Source organism: Mauremys mutica, chromosome 3 (genome assembly GCF_020497125.1).
Source record: "Mauremys mutica isolate MM-2020 ecotype Southern chromosome 3, ASM2049712v1, whole genome shotgun sequence".
In the NCBI taxonomy this organism is placed as follows: Eukaryota; Metazoa; Chordata; order Testudines; family Geoemydidae; genus Mauremys; species Mauremys mutica.
This window is the reverse complement of record NC_059074.1, coordinates 15,705,529-15,712,239: the sequence shown is the minus strand read 5'-3', so window position 1 is coordinate 15,712,239 and position 6,711 is coordinate 15,705,529.

The following is a 6,711-nucleotide window of genomic DNA, read 5'->3' as shown; positions in this document are numbered from 1 at the left end:
GGACATAGGAGAAGTGAGGAGTCTGCTCTGGAGGGAGGTGTGGTGATGACATTCAGTAACAAAAAAGGAACCTTTGCACTCCCAGGACTGCCACGACCTCTGAGACTATGTCTACACTAGGGGATCACACGTGTTGTATCTTGTGTAGGAAAAGTACATTGCACACATGAACGGCTCCTGGCATCTCTCCATTCCCCACGCAAGCTCCTTCTGTGCAGCCTCCCATCCCCTTCTTTGTCAGGGACCCCCTGCCACTCCCCCCAACCTCCCCCATGCTAGAAGTTTTGTGAATCTCACTTCCCCCTCCTCCCATACCAGGATCCCCCATTCTCTCCTCCTGCCACAGTGGCTCTGTGCGCACCCCATCTCCTAATTCCCCCCATTCCCCTCCCTGGCCGGGGCTTCGTGTGCCCCCCTTCACCCATACCAGCTTCTTCCAATCTCCCTACAACAGAGGTTGTGTGCCCCCCATGCTGCCCTCCCACCTTTCCAGGGTCCTCCATTCTCTCCCCAGGGCAAAGGTTCTGTGTGCACCCCCACTCTCAGCTAAGCCTCCCATTCTTCTCTATACCCATACTGGCCACAGAATTTTCTTTGATACCTTTAGCTTCCCCCATCAATTGTATGCATTTTTTAGCTGCTACTTTGTACTCATTTCTATCAGATCCCCCATTTATATATATATATATATATATATATATATATATATATATATATATATATATATATATATTATGGTTGCTTTCATCTCCCCTCTTAGCCAGATATATAATTCCCCCCCTTAAAAACAAAACAAAACAAAAAGCCTTTTCTATGATTGTGGAATTGTGTTTTTGGGCAGCTAATAAAGCAGTGGTTCTCAACCAAGGGTCCATGGGGTATGCAGGGGTCTTCCAGGGGGAACATCAACTCATCTAGATATTTGCCTCGTTTTACAACAAGCTACATAAAAAGCACCAGGGAAGTCAGTGCAAAGTAAAATTGCATACAACAACTTGCTTATACTGCTCTATATACTATACACTGAAATGTAATTACAATTTTTATATTCCAATCAATTTATTTTATTATTATATGGTAAAAATGAGAAAGCCAGCAATTTGTCAGTAACAGTGGGCTGTGACACTTTTGTAGTTTTATGTCTGATCTTGTAAGCAAGTAGATTTTTAAGTGAGGTTGAACTTGGAGGTACGCAACACAAATCAGACTCCTGCCAGGGTACAGTAGTTTGAAAATGTTGAGAGCCACTGTAATAAAGCATTCTTCAGCACTTCCCAATTATTATACTGTCTTGTGTTTACTTTTTTTTTCTCCCACTCAGTTTCATGATTGTCTTTAGCTTTAGGAAATTAGCTTTTTTAAAGCCGCAACTGTATCTATTACTGATTGGGACTGTCTTCTGTTTGCACACACCAAATGAAATTAGTTCACGGACACTTGCACGTAGGCAACCAGTGGCTGAATGACTTGTTTAACTACAAAACTCTATTCAGTATTAATTACGGAGCTGTGACCGATGCCTTCATAATCTCGGTATCAAAAGAGGTCAGGCCTTGTTAGCGCCAACAAAAGAAAATACTTCACCATCTGTTTCAGTCCAATTTTATGATGGTGTAACTCCTGGGAAATAATTGATTTACGTGAGTGTGAAGCTGAGTACAGCTGTAGTGAATCAGTCCCGTAATACCTGCAGAACTAAACAAAGATAAAAGCTGCCCCTAAGCATGGACTGAACTGGTTAGTACCTGTTATAGATGTACCTCCTTGCTAATGTTTACCTACAACTTTTTCAGCCCAGTGGATCTAATAAACAAGAGCAACAAATGAGGTGACACTAGCAACTCCAGCTACACACCAGAACGCTGCTGCTAACCTGGACAGTTACCATTCAGCTTTTAGTGAAGGATATGGCACACATGTTATTCACACTAGTCAACGATCTCCCGGACATGGGTAGTTTAAAACAAATAAACCTCTTTTAGGGAAGCGAAGTTGGATTATTCTGATATTCATCAATTTTTAAGGCAAGGAGAGACAATTATGATAATCTAATCTGACCCCCTGGATAACAAAGGCCACAGATTTCACCTTGTGATTCCTTCATTTAGCCCAGGAATTCTCAAACTTCATTGCACCACAACCCCTTCTGACAACAGAAATTGACCTCAGGCTGGAGGACTGAACCCTGAGCCCACCTGATCCCCACAGCCCCAGGCTGGGGGCCAAAGCTGAAGCCCAAGGGCTTCAGCCCCGGGCAGGAGGCCTGTAACCTGAGCCCCTCCGCCCAAGGCTGAAGCTCTCTGGCTTTGGCCCTGGGCCCAAGCATGTCAAATGCCATCCCTGGCAACCCCATTAAAACGGTGTCGTGACCCAATTTGGGGTCCCGACCCACAGTTTGAGAACTGCTGAAGCCAAACAACTTGTGGTTGACCTACAGCATTTCTTTCAGAACGGTATCCAGTCTTGACTGAAAGATTCCAAGCGAAGGGGAACTTACACGTGGTTACTTACCCTCACTGTGAAATGTGAGTGCCTCATTTCTAGCTTGAACATCACTGACTTCAGCTCCCCGCCAGATCTTGTTATGCCTTTGTCTGCTACACAATGAGCTCTTTAAGATCAGAGAACTTCTCCCTGTGCTGGTATGTTCAGACTGTGATTGAATTACTCCTTAACCTTCTCTTCAATAAAGGAGGAAGTACCTATGTGTATGTAAGGCATTGGTAAGACCACTGATTGCATGATGGGTCCAATTCTGCTGTCCGCACTTTTAAAAGATGTTGAAAAATTGGAGAGGGTTAAGAAAAAAGCTTCAGGAATGATTGAAAGTCTGGACAACATCTCTTATACTGAAAATCAAAATCAATCCATTCTGCGAAGACTTACTCACGAGTAGGAATTGCGCTTGCAAGTAGTTCAGTTGAAATCAGTACTCACAATGTCTGAAATTCACCCCTGGACTGATGGTGAATTTAAGGCTATGTCTACATTACACACCTTTTAGAGACAGCTGTGCCACTAAAAGGTGCACAGTGTAGCCATTCTTTGTTGGCGAGAGACAGCTCTCCTACTGACAAAAAAATTTGACTCCCAACGAGTGGCGATAGCTTTGTTGGTGGGAAAGCTCTCCTGACGACAACGCGCTGTTCATACCGGCGCATTTCATCGGTAAAACTTTTGGCATTCAGGGTGTGTTTTTTTCACACCCCTGAATGACAAAAGTTTTACCGACAAAAGTCCAGTGTAGGCAAAGCCTAATCCTAATTAAGTCCTCAAAATAGGGTCTAAATGAATCTTAAGTGGCAGCTGTCTCTGCACAGAGATTAATTTAATCCATTGCGTGTATGGTTTGCAGAACTGGCCTAAATTTGGGATCTTTATCAGTAAAGCTTTGGCTTTACTCTCAGGCCTTTTTTTTGTAATGGCAACTTTGTGTTTCTAAAGTATGCACAGAATATTGATAAGATCTTTACATGTTCATCAGAATATTTCATCCAATCAACAAAGGAATAAAATGTGGGACATGGAACAACTGCAAAAGTGAACATATCTATGTTTCTGAAAATAGTATAAAATGTGTTACAACAGATAGGCGTTTCATTCAGAGATAAAAGCTTATATGTAAAACAGTACACATAGGATTTACCATATTGATCTGCCTAGACCAGTCTCCTGTTTTACGTTGTCCAGTGCTGGATACTTCAGAAGAACATGTAAAACCTCCAGTGGGATATTTACTTTATGTAATTCTACATTATAGAGTCATTTTCTCCCCAATCCTCAGAGGCAAGCCCTAAAACAAGGTGACAAATGATTGTTTTAATTTCATGCTTTAACTTTTTCAAAATCTTTCTGGTACCGCTATTTGACAGACCTGTAGCTTGAGGGAATGAGTTCCATAGTTTAATCTTACACAATTCCTCTTATTTTTAAATTAGTTTCTTTTCTGGTTCATCAGGCACCCTCTTGTCACTGGACTATGACACATGGTGAACAGGAGCTGATCTTCTCTATGCTATTATTTTATGCACTTCTTTTCATAGGGAATTTTGTGGATGCTTCTGATTTTAATTTTTGTTGATATTCTTGGCACTTTTCCTTCTCTGTTGAGATGTGGTGTGTCCCCAGAGGAGGAGGACTTTCTAATATTCTGCCTCTGATTCTGCTGTGACTTGAACAAATGTCCTTACTGACCTTTCCTCAGTGGTATAGATCTCTTTATTGAGACAGCCCTTAGCTCAGAACCAGTCAATGTACTTGAATAGGCTTCACTTTTTCCTTCCGGTATATACTGGTTATCTCGTTTTGGTAGGTCCTTCTGGACTGGCTCATCAAATACTGCCTTGACTGGATTAACTTAAATAATTTGAGGCCAATAAAAATGTTGTCCCCTTACTATTCACTTCTTTCTCCGGGTCATTAATAAATTATATATTGAAAAAACAACAACAACAACAACAAACTACATCACACTGTCTGGCTTTCCCAGTCAACTTGGTTAAGAAGATAGGCACCTCTTTATTCTCTGGGATCTTGTGGATCCCACACAGTCTCTCAAAGATGGACAGTTACTCCTTAGTGCAGTCAGTCTCTTGATAAATTGGGCAGGCTTTCTCCCACTCCTTTCTGGTGAAAGGGGATGTGCTCACAGTCTGAGGCTGCTCCTTGTGCTGCTCCAGGACACCGAGCTGCAACGTGTGAGCTTCCCTCTGTTTCAGCTTCTAGATGTTCAATGTGTCTTACGTGAGCTTCCTCCTTCATTTCAGTGGTGGCTTTGTGGCTTTGGTAGGCCCTCTTCTCAGCCTCCTCGGTTTCTTTCTTCTTGATCTGGAGTCCCACCATCAGTATCTGGTGCTCATGTTCTTTCTGGGCTTCCTGGAGCTTTAGCCGAACCAGTTCCATTGCAGCAATCTCTGTGGCAGCTGAGGTAAGGGTTGCTCAAACCCTGCTGCTTGGTCAAAGTCGCTGTGCAAAGCTCTCAGTTCCTCATCCGCGGCTTTCTTTTTATGGGATGTAGTGAGGCGGCCTGGCTCCCAGCCGCCCCAGAAAGGGACGAGCCCTTACGGACGCCAAAGTGGGCGGAGCTGCAAGAGCCTGTGCCCGCCTCCCAGAGGTCAAGGCACAAGACAGAAAGTATAAAAGCCCAGCCCCAGGGCTCAGAAGCTGGCTGGCCGCCGGAGAGGCCAGACGCTGGTGCCCTAGCTCCTGCTGGGGAGACTCCCGCCGCCTGCGACTGACCCGAGGACTGGCCGTACCTGCGGAGCCTGGACGCCGACCAGGCGCTGGAAGAGCCCCTAGGCTGGCCGGTACAAAGGGACCCAGAGGAGCTGCCCAGTTTACCCCTCACTCAGTATCCGGAGGAGCCCATGGTGTGGGACGCTGTGGAAGACGCCGCCGAGACAGAGGTACCGGTAGAGGGGGAGGTTGGAAGTAGCCCGGGGGCAGCCGACCCTAGTCTGGCTGCAGCACACCCAGAACCCATGTCAGTGTGTTGCGGCCAGGATCCCCACCGACACAGCAGCAGGCTGCCTGCCACTGTTAGGGCCCCGGGCTGGGACGCAGAGGAGTGGGTGGGCCTGCATCCCCCCTGCCACCCCACTCACGGGTGGCAGTCTCCCCCCTCACACCAACGCTCAGGCCCAGGAGCCTGGGCTTCTTAAATTACTGAACTGTTTGCTCAGCCCCTGCCTGAGGGTCTGAGCCCTGAGCTACTGTTTGTTGCCCCGCCCTGACCTAGGGCTTGGGCTTAAATTACTGAACTGGTTGCTCAGCCCCTGCCTGGGGGTCTGCCCTGAACTGTCATTTGTTGCCCCGTGTAGTGAGGCGGGCTGGCTCCCAGCCGCCCCAGAGAGGGGCGAACCCCAACAGCGGACATTTACATGGGATATTCCCCTGTTTTTATGTAATTTTTTTCAAGGTCTTTTGTGTCAAGGCCCTCATATGACTACGATTCACTGATTGTGACTAATCTTTAACTCTTAAAATGCTCCATCAAATTTAAACTTTTAACAGGTCAACTCAGTTGACCTGTGGTGAGTGAATCCTGCCAAGACTATGCCAATTGCCAGGCTGTCTGGAGTTCTCATAACTGTGAGTGGCTACCTCAGGGCAGACTGTCAGGAAATAGGGCAGACACCCCAAAGGGGTGGTGTGTTCTATAAATTAGATTTCACCAAGCCACGGCCAATTGTGAACTCCTGGATCTCTAGACCAGTCTTACCATGGAGTTACAGACAGTCCCCTTAGACTCTCCAGTCTGTTTTGTGATAAAGTGGTTAGTTACACCAAAACTCAGACCATATTTAGGTTGCTTCCAATCCCAAGAAAAGAAAAGAGCTGGTAGGAAGCAAGCAGCTCCCAACCAAGATACAGACATTTGCAATAACTGCCAAAGATCATGCAAATCTTGGACTAGACTATTCAGTCACATGAGACATTGCAAACCATCCACATCAAGGCAGCAATTCCCACCATCTCTCGCAGACGAAAGGATGCCAACAAAAGTCCCAAGAGACCAGTTACTTGCCCCAGATCAATTGGCACTGATCTTACACCAAAGACAATGCCTGTAGCCAATCCTGTAATAAATGACCTAATGGTTTATTAACTAGGAAAAAGAAATAAGAGCACTATTTACAGATTAAAGCAAGCAAACACATACAAGCAAATGAGTTACCATCTAATTCCTAAGGCCTTGGCTACACTTGAGAG